At 33.8% G+C, this 27,057-nt stretch overlaps 1 protein-coding gene across 5 annotated transcripts in view; it reads right to left on the bottom strand.

Annotated features, from left to right (window-relative positions):
- LOC140662972 (puratrophin-1) overlaps positions 1-27,057 on the bottom strand; it is a 300,935-nt gene that overhangs the window by 6,419 nt on the left and 267,459 nt on the right. The window lies entirely within an intron of this gene.

Below are 27,057 nucleotides of genomic sequence, written 5' to 3'. Positions count from 1 at the left end.
TTGCTCGATCGAGTATCCGTGACGAAAGACGTTTCTTGTATCTCATCCCACGATCATCTCAAGACATAATGACGATGGAAAAGAGAGAATCGTCGTCGATAGGGAATTACGTCGATATCATATATAATATACGATATAAAGATTTCACCAGACGATTTATTCATTAGATATAACTAAATGACGCATTAATATGCGATCGAGGACGGGCGAAATGAAATTGGATGGACGTTTAAGGAAAAGGCGCAAAGACTTCTGCGTATGAAGATGAAAGTATTTTGTACGCAACATCGGTCGATGCAAGATACATGTCATTATAATCCTGATAAAATATATCACGTGTCTCGCAGTATTGAGACGCTTTATTATCGTAAGTAGAAAGTGTGTGGCGTAACTGCTTTAGACTATAATACTGATGTCAATCGAAGGAAAATACGTAGACTTTGAATATAAATGATCTCAAGAAGAGTGATGTAAGCTGTTAAAAAATGTTATTTCCAGTTTATTATCTATAATATATTTAAATATTTCATTTAAAATTCGCATTATAATTTTTTTGTTATTTTTCAAAATGTTGATGTACGTACTTTTGAAAGTTGATCTATTAAGAATAAATTTTCAGGGATAATAAATATATTATATAGGTATTTAAAAAAAGTCTTTGGCATGTTGTTTTAAATTACACATTATTTTTTCAAGCGTGGCTAGATATCACTTATTAATTTAGCGATAAATTATGATACATGTATATTCCATAAACATTCACATCAATCAAATTGCCTTCTTGAGAATATAATTACATAAAACGGCTGTATCCGTTTTTTATAACTTGCTCGATCGTAAACACATTTTTGGGGTGTACGTCATCCATCCTGAGACTGTTCGTTCATTTACGTGCACGTGGCTGATTCCCCCAAGATTCTCAAATTATCCGAACTATTTTTCTCTTGTTGAAGTAGTACACTCGTGAGAAAATTATATAACACGTGCAATATTATATTTTTTCACGCTAGTAACACCCTCTTAAGTATTGAATAGCGTGCCGATATTTTATACGCATCGATCCGAAAAAAATATTCTCCAATTAATTTATCATATTATTTTAGATATGTAAGAATACATTTTATTCATCAATTTATTAATAGCAAGTTAATTAATAAAACACATCTATTTAATTTATTACTGTGATATAAATGATTTTTGGTTCTTTTAATATTACTCGCATTATGCAATTATCAAGATAGTATTTTCAGGAAGAAAATCGCTTTAAAAACAAAGTTTGCGATATAAATTTAATTTCGCCTCAGCAATTTTAGCGATGCAATGTAATTACAGACCGCCCCAAACTGGATTCTGCAAAATAACTGTCGATTAAAATTGTAAATCAACATTATTCGTGTGTGTTGACATTATTTTTTAATCTCCGCATATGGTTTGTGCACTTTTCAATCAGGATATCGAATCTTTCTATCGAACGGAACGATTTGCGCCCGGTTCATCTTTCTGATTATAAATGGTTTGTAGAACGTAAATTATTGCCTCGAGGGTCGTGAGATGCCATCTCCTTTCTCTCTCCCCCCCTTCCTCTTGAATCGTTTAATCAGAGGGACATAGGGTATAATCCTCTTCTCACTCTCTTACGCATTGTGGGTGCGCATGCATAGGGGCGATTATTAAATTTCAGCGGTGATTATCTCACAGTAAAGTCCTTTAAAGATTCATATCGTGTCGTAGGGTACTCTCTCTATTTCTGCGTGCTAGACAGTTCTCGCGTATCTCGCGGTCCTGTTAATTGTTTATCTACACAAGAGAAAATCAACCCGCATTATTATGAAAGTCTGCTAATGATTTGTTAATTTATTATCGCGCCCTCATTGTGACACGCATATCTAGACCGATGAAAATCCAAAATTATCGTGAAAGTAAGCTTTTTTTAGTGTATTTATGTATTTTTATTATTATGTAAAATTTCAAGATTGACATATAATTGTTTAAACTGTTCAAATTACTTAAATTGTTATTTATGTATATACATAAATAATTTTTTCTCGAGTAATTGTGCATGAAACGTAAATGAGTTGTACCCTGTAATCACGAAAGATATTATGATAATTGCATTTAAATCATCTAAATTGCTGCGTTACTACATAAGAAAATGCAAATCGATGTGAAACACATCGATTATAAATGTTGTACATCGAGTTCATTGATAGTTAAAAATATGTGTTGTACTGAAATTATTTTACACGACACTTATTGTATAACGCGAAATTGAATAAGAAAATTCTTTAGTACAGCACGCTTGTGGTTTGTTATTACGATGGAATGTGAAAAGGCGCTTCTCGAAGCATAACTGTTGGAGCGTGAAACCAGATTAGCTAAAACGTGACCAACCTCGCGGATACGTAGATTGCCTGTGAACCGTCGTGTATTATATATGTATTATGTATATATTGTATGTGTGTGTATGTGTATGTGTATGTGTGCGCGTACATTCATTAATTGACACCATCGTTGATTATCATAATAAATTAACAATTAATATAAGAAACCTCGCGAGCGCAAAAACCTCTCTATAGCGCTGAGCATGTGATACCGATTATACTTTCTAATTATGGCAACACACTAACAGCATATTGTATCTATCGAGGATGGAAAGTCTTATTGTAGGCAGAGGTTACTCTGAGTGTTGGAAGGATTCGACTGCGACATATCTTTTTGAAAGTACCTAATTAACATGCTCTTTGACTAGGATATGCGCGATCTTTCGTAAGCTCGGGCGCGCGTGACGATTCGCAATCGACGGCTGGAAATAATTACAGCTAGCAAGCATGATTCTTCGGTATCGTTTGTGAATTTTCATTGTAACACGGACATAAGTAACCGCGAAGATTTGCGAAAGACGAGCTGGAAAAAAGTAAGATAGTAAAGTCTAAGTCACGAGATGTACTTATAACATTTTGCGGTGTAATTAATTATTGATGAGACTTTAGACTGGTAAAGCTGAAATAATACAATGATTCACACCTTGTTTGATCACGGTGGTCTTATAAGATCTGATATAATCGGCTACATGTGTCATACTTTACGCAGCGATGGTATGCTAACAAGTTGAATTCCATTTTGTGATTCAAGCGCATCACGAGTTATTTGTTTATACTGCGAACTATTCGTTTGTAAGCAGTATTATAAGCGCTTGATCAACAGTATGATCATTTATATACATGTAAGATCAAGATCAATAATATAATTTCAAATATATTTAAGTAAATTTTGAATGACTTATTATTCAATTATTTACTCGACTTATAAAATTCGCAAAATTTTTCAAGTGCTCGAAACACTTGGTTGAATACTGTAATATAAACTATGCAAAATTAATTGCATGAACTAAAGCAATTCCTTTCGATAGCATCATGCGACGCCCTATCTGCGATGCCAACGCATCGTGAGTGAGTTGGCTGCGTCGATTTAAATTGACCTATCCTCTTTCCTGGTCTCTTTCTTACTCAATGTTATAGTTCTCATTAATCTTATACATCAAGAAATAAAAATGACGTAAGACATAGATGCAATATTCGTCTGATTGTTGTCGTAGATAACAACGATCGAACTTCAAAGCGATTCTCAATCTTCCTCTCTATCAGTCCTTATATGTTTCATTAAGCAACGTTAATTAACCGTTAAAGTAATCATTCATTGTCGCTAGTCATAAGCAGGTTCTTACGTCAAGCATTCTTATTCGTCGTGATATTACTAGTTCTTCGATTATACTGGTTCTTTCAACCGGTACTTGCAGTATTTTTCTAACTGTTCAACGAAAGATAAGATGACACCATTCGAAGATGCGGATGTGAGCTGTCGAGTAGTAGTTAACTGTCGAACGGTTTTCCCAGTTTAACCAGAGCTCTCTTCTCGCAAACAATTGTCGGGAACTTTCCTGTTGATATGGCTAAACTGTATATCGGGTTTTTTTTACCGGTTGTCGTGTTTTAACAAGTTGTCGACTAATGTTACATAAAAAAGTTGTAGCAAAATGCGAAGAAAGAATCGGAATATGTTTAATAAAATGCCATGTAGTAAGCGTTATCAACAATGACTTTCTTTGCATCCGCAAAATACAAATGTATGACATACATATAAAAATAGATTAGTCAATAAATCCTGTTGTGTGAGTTGCAATTAAATATTCAGAAAGCAGTTTTTATAACAGAAATCATAGAAAAAATTAATAGTTCAGTAAAATAGAAAACAAGATTTATTATAAAACAGAGATAATTTCATTATATAATTTCATAAATTTTGTTTTGTTTACAAATATATTATGCTGTATCTACCGCAAATAAAATGATAGTCAGATCGTTCATAAAAAATTACTTTCTCATAAATATGCTAGAAAGCTTATTAAGCCGAACAAAAACAAAAATTCCTGAAGTAATTAATTGCAATTTTATAAATTGCAGGTATAATATATTTACGCTTACGGTATTAACTATTTATGGCTGAAACTTTCATTGCGATAAATCACGCAAGAATCTTGCCATATGCTTAGAACTCGAATAGCGTTTGCTATTCAAGTTGCTCGAAAGTTATATTAACGTGACTTCCTTTCCCGCGTGACTCAATTCCGGATACAAATTTCGGATGACGACGATGCAACTTCTCGTTTTCGACACAGATAGCCGGGGAGATTTCGTTCTTTGTATTCAAGGCGACGAATTCAACGCCAGTTCCAACAGCAACAAATTACCTGTCACGGTACTTTCTCCTACTGCAATCCTATTGCATACCTACAGAAAAGGTAAAATTATGCGAGGTACTGCATGCGGCGCACATGCAGAGTCAGAGATGCATCATCTTATTCGCGAGTATATACACGAACGCTTCGCTTTCATCTCATTTGACTCGATTTATGATGGGGCAGATAAAGTTAAATAAATAAATCTCAAGAGAAGATGAAGTCAAAAGACTATTGAATATTCATGAAATTATAAGCAAATATAGCGATTCTCAGCGTAAAAGAATTAATTTCATCTACAACATATTAATTTCTTAATGTAATTATTTCCACATAATTATTTCATCTAATTAAAACAATACATGAAACTTTATGTTAAAGATCTGTAACAAAAGTTTAACTTTTTTTTATTTAAAAAAATTATCAAAAATAGAAAAATTGCATTATAAAATCAAAATAATCACAGGTACTATGTATTATATTTGTAGACCTAGATAGATTAAAAATTTCTCTCGTTGCATGAGAAAATTGTGACAGGAAATGTAACGTAATTCATGTAAATAAAACGTCTAATAGTATTTTTCCATTAATGAAAATCAGACTCTAACATAAATGGGTATAAGCATTAATTCGCATTATTTAAGAAGAAAGGCAGAAAACATCGAGATTAATAAGACATTATTTAATAAAGAAGATAAAAAACACAACTGAGATAGATACATAATCTATTGCTTCGCTTACGATTATATATAATGATCATATAATTTATTAAGCAATAAAATATGACATATTTAAGTCTGACATTTAAAGACAGAGAAAGTATATTATTGTACATTGTATGTATGTGTGTGTGTGATCTCACATCATTTTATAATAGTTTACATTAAATTCTCTCTAAATATGTATTACGTGGATATAACGTATAAAATATTTTCTTTTATTTTTTATGTATATTATATTTTTTTACATGTTTTTTATCTCTCATATTTTTTTACCTATATACATATTTTATTTTTTTTACATATTTTTTATCTTTTATATTTATAACTTTATTTTAAATAATAAATAAAAATTATCTATATCAGTAAAAAAATATATATCGTTACCAATATTATTTGAATATGTGTGACGTGATTATATGTTATTGCAATATACGATAAAATCCGTTGAATGCATCAAGATTTTTTATCATAAATACGCAGCAATGCATACAAGACATCGGTCAGAGATCGTTTCGACACCAACCGTGTTATTGCAAAGTTCAAGAGTACTTTTATTACTTTCCTTCCTGCCCTTCCCGCACGATCAACCACTTTCACTTCATCTCTTCCTGCTTTTTTGAGCGCGCGCCTCAGCGCGATTAGCTGCAGAAATGCAGGTATTCGCAATGAAAACTGGTACCAGTCGCACGTGAAATCGATAATCGCCATAGCCACGAATAGTCCAAGTGTCTTGAGATATCGCATTCCACGACGACAAAGGTCGTATCTCTCGACTAGTCGTCTGTCGTTAGACACGTGAACTCTCTCTCCCTACATGCTCGTCTCTCTCCCGTCAACATAGAACGTTTTGCCTTAGTCGTCGCGAGACTTTACTTTCCGTACCCGATGGATTTTTTACGGTCAAAGGCTGTAAACCAACTCGTAATTTCATTACGGAAAATATCGCGTGTTCGAGAAATTACATGATCTTTTCTAGTCTTGGTAGGAAACTCGAGACATGTGTCATAAGATGCAATCGTTAGACTAGAGGAGACCATGTAAATAAGCTCTCATGTTTTATTCGTGGTATCTCATCAGAATTACTGGAGGCGAGTGGCTGTTAAGTTGTAACTTCAGCCGCGAGCGTTGATTCCTTTTTCATTTCGTTGAAATAAAATTACTGTATATTCGTAATTAAAGTAAAACATCATTTTGTGGAAATTTATATATGGAAAAGCTTTTTAAAATCCTTTTAAAAGAATCTAATGCAGAAAATGAATAAAACGATTTAAAAAATTCTTTTATTTTTATCAAAAAATTTAAATTATTTGTGTATTCATTATAAATTATTTATTATATTTCTCTATATATAAAAATCAATTCATGATTACTCCTGAACAAATTTGACTCACATTCCGTTCTCAGAAATCACTACTTCACTAGAATAGAAATTCCTGAAGGCCATTTTCATCGATAGGAAGACACGCGAGAACTGTATGGTGTGAGATCGATCCGAATCGAATTGAGGTCGATGGCACGAAGTATGATCGATCGATCCGATTTATGTATACTTTACTTTATGCGCTTTGCGATTTCCATCCATGATTTTTATTGTTCCCTTTATTGATTGGCCATGATCTTCTTATTGTCAAGATAGATGCAGATAGAAGCTATGCATATAAATCGTTTGTGAGAAGTCCGATATCCAGTGTCTTTGCGACGCTCAAAATGATCTTGTTACCGATATATATCCCTGTACAAAGTATAGTGTACATTCTATACATCCCTGTACATTCTATATATTCTGTGAGTAACGCGATCTGGGAATAAATTTCATGAAATATAATCGTGCCGAATCCTATATTCATATAAATCAGGATAAACAATCTGATATCATGGTAATGATAAAAAAATCTGTTGAAAACACAATTTTTAAAAAATTAAATATTTTATTCATATTGAGAATAAAATTTATATGTACATACATATGTGTCTGTGTCTGCGTAATGTGTATAAATTTTTTTCTTAATATGAATAAAATATTTAATTTTTTTGACATTTTTCCCTATATATATATAAGAAAAGAAAGAAAATAATGACAGTAAAAAAATATAAAGTATGCTAGACTTATGGTTTTACGCATGATAAATAGAAAGTTCTAATTTTGCAAACCACAATCGTCTAATTCTATATCGTTTTTAGTATTTACAGTTATCTTATATAAAATTCTACTGTGAGCTGAAAGCCGAAGATACCAACGAGAATCGTGAGAAGTCTAACGCTGCAACCGCATTCGTGGTCACATTTTTTGTCGACGATAACCACGTGAAGGAAAGATTTTACGAGAGCATGTTCTCGCGCTGAAACGTATATAAAGAATGATTTATGGCCAGACGGGACACGCAGAAAGAAGATGAGGAGGATGCACCCTCAGTGGTTACACACTCGATTCTCGAGCTGTGAGACACAACGTATTATTTATGCGTGACACACACGGGGTGTCGTTTTTCAGTCGTGCACCTTTACGGGCTTCTTACATACACTTTGGTCCGGAGGAACCGCAAGACTGCATTCGAATGTTTGACTTTCGTGTTTGATTTGCGTGTCATCACGCTATAAAAAGTACCATATAAAATGACAGAGATAAAGTGGCAAACAAAGATGTATTACAAGTACTAGTTAAACATTCAACCTGACTTTTATTAGATTATTATTCATAATATATTGAAAAGAAAATAAAAACACAAAATAAATCGGAAAAAAAAAACATTTGAAAAATCGAGATTTAATCTCTCGAGTTGCCTACGGAAAAATGTTTAACGTGTTAAAAATCTATATAAAACTTGTATTTATATTATAAAAAAATGCATACACACATCAAACACATTAAAAAGATGAAAACAAATATATATAATATATATTTGTTTTCACAGAATCCATAAATATTTTATTTCATGAATTTAAAACATAGTTAGTATTTTCATATTTGCATCTTTCACATTTTAACTTGTATCAGATATAATTTGATTTGTAGTTAAACATTTTTTTATAATTATACAAAAAAATTTCTCTAGTATCTTTCAATACCTCTTTTAGAAATACAATTTATACGTTTTACTGACACTTGAAATATTCGTTTGTCTCGCTTGAGCTGAATGTTATACCAAGTGTTTTGTACATTCGAAACCTACCACGACTGCATAAACGCTATTCTAACGGTCCGGAAAATGTTTGGCATTCATGACGAAACAAATATTACCACAATGCTGCATTGGCACAATGAGGCATAAAAGACTCTCGCATCTGTCATTCTCATTGCTTTGAGAGTAGGGTTGGTTAACCTATCGAAAACCTTGACGGTGCGTTTCGTGTTTAGTGTGAAAATTTACAGCTGCCAGATGATCCTCGCATGCAATGAAAAGCGAGAGCTGCTGCAATCGATAGATCATATATACACATAATAGCGTTAAGAGGCGATCAGAATAAATGGCCGTAAATAGTTTTCATATAAACCACCTCTTAGATTATTACAGCCGTAAATCTTATATAATATGCTTACAGGCGTATCTCTTGTGGAGTTAACTGTATATTATGGTGAAGGTCTTTGGAATACTTTCTTGTGTCATATAAATATAGTTCTATCATGATAAAAATTAGTTACGTTATATTTATTATATTATTAATTTTATGTTGGAGATTTTATTTTATTTTATTTTAATTATTTTATATTACCATAATGATTGATTATGTTTTATAAAAATATACTATCACAAATATAATTTATAAAGCTTTGTAATACTTTATAGAGAATTATCGAATTCCAATGTATCACGAGAGAAAGCATCGAATAACTATTCAATCAAATATAATTCGAGTAATTATGAGAGAATATATATGTATGTATAGGAATAAAGTATATAATTATCGCTTTGTAGTTTGCTCTACAAGCACCCTCTCCCTTTTCATATTTAATTCAATGTTGCCTACTCCAGTAGTTAAAGAGTAAAAGCATGAAACATATGTCGACATAGCGACCGCTGCGTTGATGGCAAAATATAATACGGAAATCATTCTCTGGTATGCTCGAGTTTCATCGACATGTATGACCATTAATCGTGACCACACCTGGCAACAATTCAAAATCATTATTCAACGGAAAATAAGTATGTAGTAGTCTAAACGTGCTACATAATACCTTGCTTTCTATAAAATGAGATGTATAAACTGACCTGTATAGGATTATTGCGTATCCTATTGCGTACACACTGTCTTCATTTTTACATTCGCTCACGCTTTTATCGCCTTAGAATTATTATTAAAAAAAAATACATGCTGTAGGTAATTATAATATTTCAAAAAAGATATAATTACTCAGTATCGCGTTATTCAGTAATAATTTCGTCATTATGTTCTTAAAGTCTCGGTCTTAAACCAAAGCAAACAAAATATTCCATGTTTTGTAATATCTTTTCACATTTTCTTATGCTTGATTAATTTTGTTAGTATTAGTTAACCATTCTGTTGAAATTGTCCATGCCAATAGAAATATCACGCTGAAAAAGGTGCTATAACCGAGTCTGCAACTATTGACGCAATTTAGCATATGTAAAATGCAAGGCGATACTAATAATGATTGTTGCGAATTTCTCGATATATCGTTATCCCATAAATTAAAATCATCAGTCGAATTGAATTAGAATGTTTTGTAGACAAAGTCATATTAACTTTGTCACTCTCGCAACTCGTTCTTCCACAGAATTTTTTTAGGCTATCAAGATCTTTCTCTCTATAAAAGCTGCTACGAGACGACAATTCTATGCATTAGCTTGGTTGCACGTGACTTACACGTTCTATGCATCGCTCAGTTATTCTTAGACCGTAAAACGTTTATTTTTCTCGGCTTAAAAGGTTTCGAACTGTGAGGTCTACGCGCGCTCTAATAACTCGACCATGTTACGCACATCGCCAACGACGCGTTTGTACAGAGATCGTAAATTCCTCAGCCAAGATTCCTTAACACTCTCTCAGTGGCAATGAAATCCATAGTATTTCTTTTTTCGGAATTTTTTTTCGGGATGTAATTCTATCACGACAATGATTAATAACCGATTATCATGCACGTTCCAAGTGAACGGTTATTGAATAATCGTTCTAACACCTTATATAATAATTGTTATTAAAAGAGAGATGCAAAGATCTTTTGTTTCATTTTTCCTAAGAATACCGAAGTCTCATAAAAAGAAAAAGAGATTAGAAAATTATTATTATTATAAAAATATATTTTTCAATGAAATTAATTATTAACACATAAAGTAAATTTTCTTAATAAACATAATTTTAGTTTGATGCTCGATTGTCGAAATATTTAATGTTGAAATTTTTACACTTTTCCAGCCGAGAATTTCGCGATATGTTTGTTTATTCGCGATAGTAATCTAAGATTTAAGCATTTCTTTAAAAAGCAAACAACGATATCCACACGTATTTAACAGCTTGTGAAAGCAAACTAAAGATTCTATCTTCGTTGTAGTAAATAAGATGGTATTGCAATACATACATGTTATTACGAGATAATAATATATATATATATATATATATATATAGCCACGAACAGCATTGCATACGTTAAATTCAATAATAAAAATTACATCACTTACAATAAATTTTCACGCGTGAATGCTCCGTCGACAAATTGAATCACTTGAACGGGCGTCACGATTGGATTTGCCTTTTCAGGGACTACGACTAATTCAATTTCTAGCGAATATCGCAAAATACTCGGATGCATCGGTCACGGTTAAATGGATAATCCTGCTCGTCGGTACTGTCAGTCAAATCCCCGTGTCGCAGCTGACAGATAATATCATGATCCTCTGCTTTCCAATTACATAGCAGTTATTACGGAGTGTAACAAGTCTCATAAAAATTACTTTTAGTGTAAAATATTGTCTTCTATTACTATAATGTGCAATTTGTAATAAATACATTTATCATGATTTTTTCAACGATTTTTCAATAATTGATATCTTATGTAATATTTGTATTATTAATATATTATAAGTTTCAAAAAGAAGGAGGTCTCTCTAATACTTGGATAAAATTTTGTTATATTCAAAGATGTTAATTATACCTTACATACCTTTACTTGGACACAATTATAAATCTAAGAACGCGCGTGAGCAGATTGCAATTACAAATATGGGCGGAAGTATCTGAAATTGTTTAACTAATTTGATGCGGATCAAATACATATGTATAATCAGTCGCGTGGATTCAAACGCGATCCAAAGATGCTATGCTCACACTGCTTACTTACTGTTCAAGGTGAGACGAGAGTATCGACGTTTACATAAGCGTCTCTGATGTAATTGATCACGAACGCAGTGACTCTCTCGGGCGGACCGACGCGAGCCTGCAGATTGCATTATTGTGCGATTTATCCTGCTGGCTGATTCGCGCAAAAGGAAAAAAGCGAATGTAGCGCGAGCGTGGGATACAATCTGCTCGCCCTGACTTAATTGTCTAGCGTGAAGCAGCCTGTAATCCGTCTCTGATTGAGTTCGAGTTTAACGAGCATCGAGCAAAAAAGGCCCCCCAGACCGCACCCATACTACATCACGACGAGGAATTCCCAGCCTTGGATAGATATTCCGCGAGTGTCCTAGCGATGAGTAGTTACTGTTCTATATACGAGAATCCCTTGAAAGCATCCGCTGAGAGTGCATAAGGTTCAAGTACGCCGATTACTTTACATCCGTCAGAGGACGGTGCTAAATTGACGGCAACCGCGGAGTAAAGGGGAAGAAGGGTTGAAGAGTGATTCGGGATTATGCATTAAAAGCCGTTTCACTTCCACTCGCTTCAGCACAATCTATTAACTCTCCCGGTCATCAGGAAGCAGTTACTCTTGCATCCAATTATGCTTTCTCTAGAGCGTGAGCGTTTTAACCTTAATGCAATTTAGCCTGCAGTCACATCTTCACTAGAATCTTTTCGAGTAAATCATCAAATCGCTTTCTTCTTAATAACTAACTCGTTTATTAATCATTTACTTTTTTAAAAAATTGAAAGAATTTTCTTTTTGCTCTTTAGATCACTCGGTCAATGAACTTTTAACGTCAAATTGTCCATTACACATGAAATAGTGCATATCATGGTGAACATACGGATGCTTATTTTGAAAGAGAAAAATATCTTATAACCAATATTATTATTATTATTATTATTATTATTATTATTATTATTATTATTATTATTATTATTTGTCTATCGCGACATATATTTTTTTTCTATCGATAGTGGCAAGGTATATTCGAAAACGGGTCACGTGGCCTCCAAGAGACCTTCGCGCACGTCTATGGCATTCCATTCTAATATTGGTGCTTTAGCTCCGGCTTCGTATCCATGCCCGACCCGTATGCCGTTCATGCGACACGAATAATAACTAACGGCAAAGTATATTGCGAACACGCTGGCATCTGAATATCACGCTTTGTCACGCAAATAAGCACAGACTTACGCGCTAATACGTGCCATGTACTTACAGCGGATACATTTATTACGGTACGCAGCCGCAATGAGAATGCATAGTGCAACGAGATGCAGGACCCGTGCACGTAAGGAAACGCGATGATTGATGGACCGGTCGAGAGTTATTCGTACCGTTCATGTTCGTAGCATGATAATGTGTATATAAAGCATGGTAATGTGTATATAAAAGCGCGCGAGAGAGAATATATTTTTACTGTGCTAAATACCGGAATGAGTCGGGAGAAACGGTTAAAATCGTCGGAAAAATATATAGATGCAAGTGACCGTTGATGAATTACGCCGCTTCATTTTAAGCGCTTTCATCTTAACACAAAATTCAACTTTTCCTCTTACAATTTTCTATTAACCGTCGCGTTTATTATAGTAAGAAATTATAGTGAAATATATGTATACGTTATTTTACATATATATTTGTAAAGTGAATAAAACCCTTCGCGAAGAAGTGTTAAGAGATAGAAAGAAGAAAGTTATTGACATTTAACTCAAGTAAAAATATACATTTAAATATCTACTTTTCTAGTTTTATTTTTTTCTTGCATGTCATATAGAAAATAATTAAATAGAACTATTATATCTTGATCTTGATCTACACTCTTTTAATCACCGAGTTTATGACAAATTTATTCCCTCTTAAATAACCACCGTGGTCCACCGTCTTCACAGTTCTCTCAATGATATGAATCTCTCAATCATTGTCCTACATTACAAATTACAATATTATCGGCATCAGACATCCTGTTTGACATGACATAGCTCGATTCGGGCACGCATTAATTATCATCGACGTGCTGCAGATAATCGACAGATAATAGCATCGCCTACATAGGTGGCACGCGATTGAGAACAGGAACACGTAGGATGATTTTTTTCGTCAACACTTTTCTTTCGCCTTGACATTTCATAGGCATTTCTGAGTGCACTTTTATAATTAAATTAATAATCCTAGTGTCTGAATCTTATAAATATAAATAAATATAAATGCCAGATACCATACAAGAAAGTATATTCTTTTTCGTTTATTATATATATTATAACCAAAATAATAGTTTATGAAATTTTCGCATTTTGTTATTGCATAATACGTTAATGTGTGCACAATTTTTTTGTACATTCTAAAGGTCTCTGGGTATATCAAAATATGCATTGCGCATCCAAATCACCAAAACTGTGTCCCTGCGTTAAAGAATCACTGTGAGAACAAAGCGGAATATTCCTTTTGAGCAGTAAAAGTACTCTTATTCTTATAACTAGGCATCTGCGAATAATTAAGTACAACATAGTATTACTCATAAACGTCTTTCTCGAGGGCTCGTCATTTCAGCGGGATGCGTCCCAGCATGCACGCACGCGCACGCTATATTTATCGTGACAGGCGGACGGATGCGTAATAGAAGTGCCGCAGGACTGTCTCATTAATTAGACGCAAAATCGACGAGGGCTTTCTTCGGCTGTACCATTTCGTGAAAACGAAAGCGAAAGGCCAAATTGGCACGATGAAGAAATTGTTTCGAAGGGTACCCACCATACGTGTATACTTTGCGATACCGATATATTATGCAATTATTCCAGTCGGATAAATTGAACATGAATTTTAATAAGGCTCGAATGGTACTTGTTCTCTTTATGTATGTTCTCTTTGTGCAATGTAAATGTTAAATTACGTCGTAAATAAATAAAATCATTGTTTTCCTTATACAATTTTTTGCAATCTTTATCCACAACGTAACATCTTATAACTTTATAATAAAAAATAATGCTATTATATTCTTATGCTATTATTGTTCTTATGAATAATTAAAGTATAAGATAAGTATCCAACAAATTATTATATATTATTATACATATATTAACAATTATTATAATTAACAATTATATATTATAATTATTATGTAATAAATTATTATAAGCAAAAAATTATAAATTGATTTAGATTTTCAGCTTTTATGTTTGACACAAAGATCCATGATGAACAAAAAGCGACTGAATTACGTTGTGTTACGTTATTTTCAGCTCGCATTCAATCATACACTATCGCAGCGGCAGCAGCGCGAGGGCGAGAATTTACCTTGAAATAGCACAATGACGTATGCAATTAAAATGTGCGCGAACGGGTGCGATTCTGTGTGACAGCTGCACTCGTTCTTGGCGCGCTAAAGGGAGGACGTGAACCGCGAAGAAAGCGAAGGAGAATAATGGTTGGGATAACGTAGGGAGAACGCAGCGCAGAGGAGAGAATGTTGACCAGCCGCAACGCTAAAAATATATGAACGTAAAGCAATGACTCCGCGCTTCCCCAACATGCACTGCCGAATCCACTTTTACCCTCGAAATTACTCGGTGTACCTCTGACAGGAATTTTTGGCATGCATGCAAAGCGAGCGACACAAGGGAGGAAAATTCCGCAACCTTCGTCTCGAATAGCTGTTCTCATACGCAAGCCCTCAAATATAGTACGATGGTGAGTCGAAAGGAATCTCCATAAGAAACAGTGAAAAATGATCATATGTCACCCCCGTTTACTCGATGGATATATCTGCATCATGGATGAATTGGAACGCTGTAAATTAGGACTGTTACTGTATCATAAATGTCTCTTATTTTAAATTCAAAATTCTTTTTAATGGCCAAACTTTTCTAGAAATTAAAATAAATTGCACAGATTGTGAGTACAATTTTAAAAGAATGAATTTAAATTACTTATAATAAAAACATGTCAGAACAAAGGTGTACTTTTTATTCCAATAAATACAACAAATAGAAATAAATATCCCGATGTAATCGCCAATATCAGTATAAAAAAAAAAGAGAAAAAAAGCTCACCATAAAATATTTCCATGAAAGTTTTTTAATTAAAACGCGAAAATTTTTGTATTTTGAATGTAATTCGAAATGTAGTCTTGACAAACGAAACGGAACAGACATGCTTGACTTACAAAAAAAAGTGTTGCAGCACCTATCGTTACGCAAAAGCATTCACGACATACATACACTCATTTGACAGCTCTCGCGTGTGTTTCCTGAAAGAGTCTCGAAAGGTCTCGAAAGAAGTTTGCCAAGATTGAAAACTTGCTCGCGCAACGGCAGGTACGTAATGAGCAGTTTGATCCAAAAGGTTGATTAATATAAAAACTGAGCTACGCCCCCGCGACGCAATTAATGCAGTTGCGTATACGTGCGTAAAATGATGCAGCGAGATGTAATGCAGTTTCACATTTTTGCTCGCAGCGGGGCAACTCGCATAAATCACACGAGTCACGTGTGAGTCTCGTTGCGTAATTCGAAATTACGTTCGGCCGCAGAGAGTAATTGTGCAACTTATCGATAATACTGGACGAGCACGACAGATGCAACCGATCGACGTTTTCGCCCGTTATTAGACCGTAATTATATATATTATGTAAGCGTGTATTTAAAAACACGTCGCCCGTAAGCGCGTAGAATATTAAACGCAAATTGCGGAATGTTACAAAAACGTAGCGGATTCCGCGCGTTTATTATTTCCGCGAGATTACAACCACTACTCCATCAAAACTTTTCCGATAAGGAAGTTATTTTTGATTTTTTCAAATTAATAATAAATGATTAATCGTTTAAAGTAGCAAAAAGAGCTAATAATATTCTAAAAGATTTGACAAAAAATTTAAATCAGTGCACCTTACAACTCACTAATATTATCTTGATGCATATATCGCGTTTCTTTTTCTGCTAATAAGTTTGTTTTATAAAAATATACAGAGTTTTTTTCCTTTTTATTAAATCGCATTAAAAGAAATACTATCCTTCTTCCAGCAAAAATTATTTTGAAGATCTCTTTATTCAGCAAGAAAATATAATTATTTTAAAGAAACTGTGAGATGAGATTTATATTACAAACTTTATAAATAATATAATATTATTCCTTTTTCTTATCATATATATAATATAAAAAAGCTTCCTCTTTTCCAATGTTCTCTTCTTCTATCTATAAATTTAATGCATGAACTGAATAATATTATACAAAATAATTCTGTATTTGCAATTTTAATTTTTACACAGTTCATCAATATTGAACAACTACTGGAAATGTCATTTTACGCATATCAACACAAGCATCGAAAAATTCGACGAATAATTTGTAGTTGAAACGAACGAACAAGCGAAATGACATTTAATATATTTGACATTCACTTTTACCTGTAACATATGTGCGTACACATACGTATATTGCGTCTCAATCTATCGATTAGCCGAGAATTCAAAAAATATATTTCATCGACGGAAATTTCACAAAGTTCAAACCGAACTGACTATCGATTGGAATTTTTGTCCTGCTAGAAAATTAGATCGGAAAGAAATCTCGAGTACGTGCTGGTCCAGCAAGTGACTTTTACTTTATCGGACTCGCATTATTCCGTTTGATAAACACGTTCCAGAACTGTATATGGATGGATTCGCGGAAGTTAAAACCTATCGTATAACCATAAAGAAGCGGATACGTGAGCCGAAGCAAACGATTCGATTACTCGAAGCTCTTCTGACGTGAGCGGCACCGTCAGCTCCCATCTCTCGCTATCGGTTGTTATTCGTGAAACTTTATAACGGTCCCCCATAATAAAAATACGGAAATTGCACTGCGGTGCGTGCACCATAGAGCAGAGTGAAAGTCACGCATATATGGATAAATTATATAAAACTACAGATAACTCTAAGTACAAATGCATATAATCTACGTTGTCAAAGAAATTTTTTTTTTATATTATAAAATGCATCGCAGACAGAAAATATTAATACTGTAGAGATATAAGATATCGTTTCTTGAGAATTTGGCTTTTATTTCTTGTATTTTCTTTTATTTGCTTCTTTTAAAACAAATATTGCTTACATATATGTATATTAGGAATTGTTGAGACTTCTCTTTGTGTGAACAAACAAACAAAAAAAGAACTAGGTTGAAGAAATGCGATATGCATATTTGTTTTCAGTTTTTTGTGTTCAGATGATTCAACAAGATATCTGCTTCGTGCGATTTTTAACGTGCGATTTTGCTACTTTGATATCGGATAATATTATTTTCAAGTGACGTAATAGATTATTCGAAGGTCACGACGGAATCACGTCTCACATATTCCTTAGTAAGGAAGCGCATATCTGATAGAAGAGTTTTTGCGAAATCGAAAGTCCAAGAGTGCTAAATAATAATGGAAAACATAGTTGATTCTCAACTTATTATTCTCAACTCATCTCCGTGAGGGAAAGTCAGTTTTCTTTGGAAATACTGAAACGCTCCATCTGCGAAACGTGTCGATAAACTTCTTCGGTTAATATCAGCAATTTATAAAGTAATATCAAGGAAATAAGGTACGCACACATACACAACTTATAATACTTAGCAAACAAGAAAGAAACCGTACGTCGCTATATCTGCGTAAGCTTTCTCCTGATCAATCATCCTTCCGACCTAATTCACGTAATCCATTGTCTTGGTTCATTCTTGCAAGACGCTTCTTTCGTGAAAGAAAAATTTAGGTATGTACATACAAAACAAATAATTTCATCTATTATGAATAGAAATCGCCACACACACGTATCATTTTCGTTACATTATTTCGAATTTTCAAATAGCATTATGTTGAGTTTTATGTTGTGCATTAATATATAGCCGTACTTTTTTCGAGGATATTAAACCGGACGCATTTACTTTATCGCTGTTTGGCGTCGTGCATCCATGTAGAAACGGATACGAGATTATTCCCGTTGCCAATAATTACTACGGATGAACATGCATGATTAATACTTCGAAAGGAGATTTTCATGTCTTTCAAAAAAAAAAAAAAAAAAAAAAAAAAAAAAACCGGATACTGTAGAAGAAAATGTAATTCAAAACAATCTCTCCCCCTGCACTATTTAAAAAATGTATAAACGTGATGTAATATTTTAACACGTACGTCTAGAACCATTAATTGGAATTTAAAAATGGAAATTATTTACAGACTATACAAATTTTAAATATGTATATACAATATATCAGATATATATGTAATTTCGAATGTCTAATTTTTTTCGAAGGTACTGAGAGTTAAGAGGACACAAGCAAGATAAGAAAACATATTAAGGTCGGAAGTCACAAAAGTGTAACAAAGAAGCCTTTTCAGCGTATATTAAACGCGATAGCCATCAACAATTACGTCACATCGATACAAATGCATAGTGACATTAAAGATATACTGTATATTATATTGTAAACAGATAATATAATGTAAAATATTTTAATTCTAAAGATTCAAATATCTTACAAAATTAAATATAATGTCAAATATATCGCATAAACAGAAATTTTATTCAAAACACAGTAACGGTATAAAAACATTCCACGTTGCCATTATTTATTGTAAGAACATTTTTCTCAATTATTTTGAAAGGTGTCAAATCAAAAACTGAAAGTAGTTTCAAACGGAATGTGTAGATCAGAACGTTAGACCGGTCTTAGAAGCAACACATTATTTTCCTTCAGCCACGAGAAACCACTTCATTGGTCCATTAACATTCCACGAATGCATGGCCCGCGATTTCGTTGGTCAGATTTGCATAAAGTTCCGCAGCATCTCCGACGCTGGCATCGTGTACCAGAATAAACGACGATAAGCTTACACACGTTGACGACTATTTCATTGGTTTAATAACCTGAAGCCTTTGAATTTACAGCGGGTATTCTAAACATCTATTTTTGTTCGGCTAAACATCTATTTTTTGTTCAGTTAATTTTCTTCAGTCTTGTCGCGTTTTGAATATATTTAAAAAGTTTTATATGATAATGATATGCCAATGAGCATATTTTAATATTATATAAAAAAATATTAATATTAATGCCTTGCTATATAATTTTTTTATAGAAATATGTTTTTAAAAGTTTTATGTTGTAAAAGTGTGCATAAAAAATTTTGAAAAATTAGCTTGAATTATATGTATATGTAATATAATAAAACCATAATATTTCAACTACAATTTCAATTAATGTAAATAAAATTTATATTTCACAAAGATGATACTTAATTGTAATAAATATAATGCAAAAACCTTATATTTAAAATTGATAAATCTTTTGCATTTGTTAATGTCTAAAAACGAGCTATTTATAAAATAAGCGCATATTCAATATTTATCTATTTATATACTAAATATATTATATATTATAATACATTAATATTTATATACTTTATATACTAAATATATAATATATTATATATTATATATTTAATAACTATTATATATCATTAAAGTAAATAAAATGGTTTACAAAGATTGTCAATCACCCATTGAATCTAACAATAAGTCAAAATTTTTTATAGAAATGATTTAATTCAAGCAAAAGTGAGACACCTACTAATAACCAAAAGCTACAAGATTACGTTATCAAATGAGTTGTGCTTATTCTTAAATAAATATAATCAAATCCTTAATTTCGCATACATGTTAAACTCTATCTTACTTATCTTTCTCGCTTATTAGCTATAAATAATCGTAGTTATGATATTTGCTTGCGGGTATATAAATTCTAATTGGAGGTAAATTGTTTTTATTGAAGCGTGCGGATTTATTTCAACAGCCTAAAATGCTACATATATGGTAGTATATTAATTGCAGTCTTAAATGGGGTAGAAAAGACAATAACTAGAAAAGATTATTATTTGTGGCATTCCACAAAAAGCACGTGCCGACAGATAATACATGTACAATCACATCAACACGAATGAATTTTATTTCGTAACTTTGATAAGTGAACGTGTCTTTTTAGCACGTGCAGCGCGTAAATGGCAAACAAACATCATGACGTGCAAAACCAGGAAAGTTCGAACGTTGTGTAATCCTACACGATTTTGCGAAGTATGCGAACTTTATATTTTTAGGTCGAGACAGTATAGTCTTTGAAAAACAGCTCACCATCCCGTGACGTCATGCATAATTTTATAAAATTGAAGAACCTATTTCTGGTCCTGATCATATGAAGTACTACATACACTATCGATGACATTAATATTATGTTATTTGTCACTATTATAATAAATTTTATTTGAATTCATTTTACAACTTTATATATTTTTTTCTTATATATAACCGACGAATAAAACCGAGATTTATCATCACTGTATTATGTTAAATATAGTTGCGTAAATGTATACGAAAATTGTATCTATGATAGTCAAGATAAAATTCTGAAATATTATAGAGACGTATAATTCGAGATTAAAATGAGCCAATAAAATATTGGTTAAGATATAACAATCATTATAATCGGAGCATTAGCATATTTATAATAGTTACGATATTCTTGGTAGCAAGAGCAAACACAGTCTCAAAGAGAATTATTTTCATTTTAGATAGAAGTACGACTAACAATGAGATAATAGTTATCGGTATCGTAATTTTACTGCGTTTAGTTATAGCTGATGCGTGAGAATTTCAACATAGTACACAGTGGCAAGAGAACATACCTTTCTATAGCATTATTTTACAAATGCGAATACTATGAAAATACGCTTTCAAGCGACATTTCGCAAGACAAACTTTATTAGCAACCTTAACGTACTTGTCAGCGATAAGACGTCACACAATGCAAATAACATACTTATGTAAGGTCGCTCGTTTTGAGCCTCTCGTTTGCCGCTCAATGATCGACCCTTAACATCTCCGACGTATTTACGGGCTCGCCATTCACCCACGCATCTAGACTCAAGTATGCGTATCCCACAAAGCAGATATTATGTCAAATCGAAATCGAAAACGTGCATATGATTGCGTGCGTGAAAGACAGCCACACCAAATAAATTCTAGAAATCATGATACTCGCCAACTCATCGACATAAGTCTGGTGCGCTTTATCTTCAATATATGTTTCTCAATAGGATGTTTTTCGAAGGAATGTCGAGAATTACTCGTAAAAGTTAAAGTAATGCTTCGCCAATTGGAATGCAAAATGTAATATATTGCATTTGTGCAGAGAAATGCATCGCAAATATCCGAAAAAAAGAAATAAAAAAAATTACAATTCTCGAATCAATATAATTCGTTTGATTTATCTACACGAAAATCGTCATGAAAAATAATTTTTCGTTACGGCTTATTTATCGAGTCATTTAACACGATGACTACGATAATTAATCATCGTAATAAATACATCTTGCTGAATAAGTTTAGCGATAATTTATATGTTTGTTGATTTCAAACAAATTTATGTACACATTTTTTTTCCTTTTAATAATTTATAAAAATCCAATGAAGCAAGTTGATTTGTTGAAACAAGTTTGTTCCCCATTAAAATTTAATTAATACCTGCTAATATTAAGGTCTGATAATTATGCATTAAACTAACGGAACAGAAGCGTCTACGATCACGATCGAGCGGGACGACACGTGAGATAATTAAAATATGTAAGAGGTTAATGGATGCGCAATCGCGAACATTTCGCAACACGTGCAACCCATACTCATCCCGTCCCATGTAGAGACATTCAAGTGCACATTCTGAGCCGGTTGCGGGCAGCGTGTTCATGTCAAGCGCGAGACGCACGTCAAGTCAATCGCGCCAGGTAAATTCTCACTCACATTCAGATGGAGGCGCTCGCCAACACAAATACCCGAAGGAGTTCTTTGCGCAACAGACTAGATCAATTCGCATCTAAATACCACATCAAGCGTGTAGGTGCATCTTAAAGGGAAACGCGGATCTCAATCCGTGATTCGCACGAAGAAAAACGAGCAATGCGCGTCTTTTCGCGACGAAATTGCACGATATATGTATATGTATATATCGCCATTTATTTGCATATGGAGAACGCACCTAAAGTCAAGGTGTTCATTCAAACCTTGTAAAAAAAAATTCTTTGACCTTCCTAGTATTTTTGTTCAAAAGTCCAGAATATTTTAAGAATTTTTAACGCAATTTGCTAAAATACTTTTTTAATGTATGCGTTGTTTTAATCATTTTCAAAGGGAAAACATAGAGCCATTTAAGAGAGTTTCAAGAGAGAGCTAAATTTACAAATGTACTGAGAAAAAAGACTGAATAGCTTTAACAATAAGATAAATATTTTTCACTTGCACAATATTTTAATTTTTTTCTCACTAAAAATTATAATAAAAAAACATATTACATATACTACAAATTCAATGTTTTGTTAAGATATTAAATATATAAATAAAGATATATCTATATATTTATTCATTTAATTATAACATTTTAAATACATAATTCATAATTTGACTTATCGATTGATTGTCGATTGCTTATAAAAAATAAAAATATTATCAAAGAGAATTTATTTAAAAAAGTCCCAATAAAATTTTATGAGATTTCCCTGATTTTTCTAGGTACAAAAGAATCCCTAAGAATTCCAGGTTTTCCCAGGAAGTAGATACTCTGACCTAAGTATCTCCGAAGCAACCCATCGGAAATAATATGTCTCGACTTGCATCCATTCAGCCAGCTAAAACACATTCGAAATGCCCGAACACAACGAGAGAGCCTTCTTGAAAAGCACAAGATGCAACTCAAGTTATTCAAACGCACGGTCAAGTATTCTTGTGTTTCGAGTGGAACATGCTCGATCGCGGAAGCCTCGCAAAACTTCGACAACAATATTTCATCATCAGACGAATCGCGAACGTTTATCCTGTAAAATATGTCGTTACTTCTTTTTATCCAAAACCGGAAAGCGAATTATGTATATCCAAGCTCACAGCGAATTATTATAAATCACGAGCTGTCTGGTAAGACGAGTTCTAACTACTCACACATATTGATGATTATTCACTAATAATTACCATCTGTTACACAGATCGCAGAAAAATGACCTGGGACATTATCGATCATGATGAAGACGATGCTAAGAGGATTTTACTATTTTATAAAAATTTCTCACAACCTTTGGGAAATCTTACTAAAGTTAATATCAATATATTTATTATCAATGAATTAAAAATTCTTTTTTCACACATATATTTTTAATTATATTGCTATTAAGTATATTTTTAATATTAATATATAATTAAAAATATATATGAAAAAAATTATTTTAAGTTAAACTTTTGCTAAAAACAAAATTAAAAATTAACAAATGTTTCAATCCAAGATAAAAGAAATAATAATAATAATCAGGGAATATTATTTATATATTATTTTCCTGCATATATTATTATCTATGTAGGAAATATTATTTGTTTATTAATCTCTCTGTGAAAAATGTAATAATCACAGAATTTTTGTGAACCGATAGCTTAATAATGAAATTATTAACAGCCTGCCTCTCGGATGTCTGAAAAATTTCACTCACTTTTAATCTGGGTACCGAGGCCGATCTGCCGTTGATTCTTCTGCGTCTCAAGATTCTTGCCCGCTCGCGATCCCTTCTAGTGCACCTGACATCTTGTCGCGGCACCGGGCCGGTTTGAGGCGCGTCCTCGAGGGATCGCACTCCGAGCAGGACGCAGCCTCCGTCCTCGCGAACGCCCGCCACGGCGCTACCGCAGTTCCGCATTCCATCCGCGCCCGCGTCGCTCGTTATCGTGCACTGCGACAGATCCTCGATGGACCTGGAGGACGCTTTCGCGCCAAGCCGGTGTTTCTTCCGCTCGATCACAAAGGATGAGGCTCTTGTACGCCGCGCGAGATCGATCGGCGGCGCGACGACACGCCTAGCGATCAGCTGTTCCGTCTTTGTCACGAAATCCTGCGATCCGCTCGACCGCGATTCGGTTCTGGAACGATACCTAGTTGTCTGAATCCCATCGATGAGTTCACGATTCGATAAAGATGCGCTTTGGTCTAAAGACGATTTCTGTTCTTCGGTGTCCTTCGGTTCTCTGATTCTTTTCGCTAAATCATTTTGATTCTCGCATGATTGCTCTTCTCCATGGATTCTCGAGGGATTATCCGTGAAAATCTGTTCGCCAGTTTCCGGGGCGGAGGCGGTCCTTCTCAAAAGGCGTCCTCGCGCCTCTATCTTGGAGGACACCTGGATCGATCGCGTCAACGTGTCACGATACTGTGGATTCACCACTGTCGTGTGTCCGTCTTCCTCCACGATATTCTCGCGATTGACAATCGCATCCGAGACATCTTTCCACGACGTTCTGTCGATCTCCCGAGTCAGGATAAAACTCGCGCTTCTTCCCTTGAACGCGTGAACGTCGTAAAGCTTCCGCGGGGAACCCTTCCAGGATTGATTCTTGCGGAATTCCCGCGGCTTCTCCGGAGGCCCGGACGCGCCGATCTTTCTCAGGATACCCGGCGGCGCGATGCATTTATTGATCTCCAGCGTCGTCGCACAGTCGTCGCCTTCGCGACGCTCCGAATTGTCGTCGACTCGTCGTTTCTCGGGTCGCGACGACGTCCCACATGCTCCATCGACGTCGACGCACTGACGTACGGAGATCAGACGGCAGCTGCCGCCGTCGTCCCCACTATCATCCTCGTTGATATACATCCGAAATAACTAGGCGTCGCGCGTCATCGTCGCGTCACGACGCGACACTTTATCGCGAAATTGAACGTAACTTCCTTTCTTTGGGTAAAAAAAAAAAAGATTGCCGACTCTTCAGGATCTCTCATGTTATCCCCTTTTCCTCGATCTCGTAATCTGCCGAAATATATTTACAGTTTTGCGGAAAATCTGCGAAGAACGAAATCGAAATCTCTCTGAGACGTCCGTGATATTAAATATTGTTTATGACGAGCTTTCAAGAAATTTTCTTGTGTCGTGCTATTCCTTGATCTCGATTTCAAGCTTTGAACATCAGCAGTGGACGCTGCCGAGTGCTCAGGCTATTAATTAACGTCTCGCCGAGATGTCTCGTTTCGGTCATACGTTTGAATGATCTTCTGTATAATTAATCGAGAGAAAAGCATACCTTTCAATATCATCTCTGTTATAGTATAACAGGTTATCCTTTTTTTGCATGAATAATATACAGAATTAAAAATTCAAGTTTTGAGACTAAGGTCGTATATAAATTGCAATTTGTTGCTTTCCCAAAAGTAATTAGCGATCATCTTAATTTTTTTAGGGTACATAATATGTCATCCCATGTTCCTTTCATCGTTAATATGTCGATCAGAGAATCTCAAAGATTGTTAATAAAGAAACAGTGTAATTAGAAAGAATTAGATACATTATAATTATTCAAGATAGCTTCTTCTAAAACGAATATCTCGAAGCATTTTTGAGTCTTGGAATATAATGATGTTCGGAATCTCTCGTCCGTTAGGTTCGTAAATACGTCTGTCAGAATAACAACCGTTTTTACATTTGACTTAAATTCTCATTGAAATTCGCATGTCGAATTATACGCAAAAAAAGAAATACGAGTGCTTTCAAACGTAAATTAAAGATAACAGTTTTCCTCGTTCTTTACAATTAGCAGACTATTATGCAACGACATTGAAATTTTTCACAATAAAATAAAGACCATAAAGACTTTCCTAGAATTGAAAATTAAAAATTTGTGTAACAACTATAATTTACAAATTCATATAATTTAATTCTTCATAGGCAATTGCAGATTTTCCATTTGTCCCTTTGAGGATTATCAAACTTGATAAAGGAAAGCAATATTTGACAGTCGAATATAATTAAAAATTCTAAATTTAGCGAGAAAGCTCCTGCGTAAAGCAATTTGCCAGCATACTCGATCGATCTTCAAGAGTAAGTATCGCGTGCGCAAACGAGAAATCGAAGGAGACAGCGCGTGTATTACCGTAATTAGTCCTCGTTAGATCCCTCGCGACGTCATCTGTCGCAACATCAGTCGTTCCGTATAGTAATGCAAATCACTATTATAAGACACACTCTGTTAAAACGTGTCTTACGAATGAAACCACTCGTGAATATCAAATCGACTCAAGTAAGATGAAAGATGAAAAACATTGTGATGAAATTTATCGAGAAGAGAAAGGAGGAAATATAAATCTTACGTAATACAATTTTACAAATAAATAAGATTTGCATTAACACCCCGTCATTCATTTGATTGTCGCATCACTCACACATAAGAGTCTTCGTCAAATCAAACATTTCACATATTATTAATTATAACATT

Source organism: Anoplolepis gracilipes, chromosome 2 (genome assembly GCF_047496725.1).
Source record: "Anoplolepis gracilipes chromosome 2, ASM4749672v1, whole genome shotgun sequence".
In the NCBI taxonomy this organism is placed as follows: Eukaryota; Metazoa; Arthropoda; class Insecta; order Hymenoptera; family Formicidae; genus Anoplolepis; species Anoplolepis gracilipes.
Note: the sequence above shows the minus strand (reverse complement) of the source record. Positions and strands in the feature narration are given on the sequence as shown.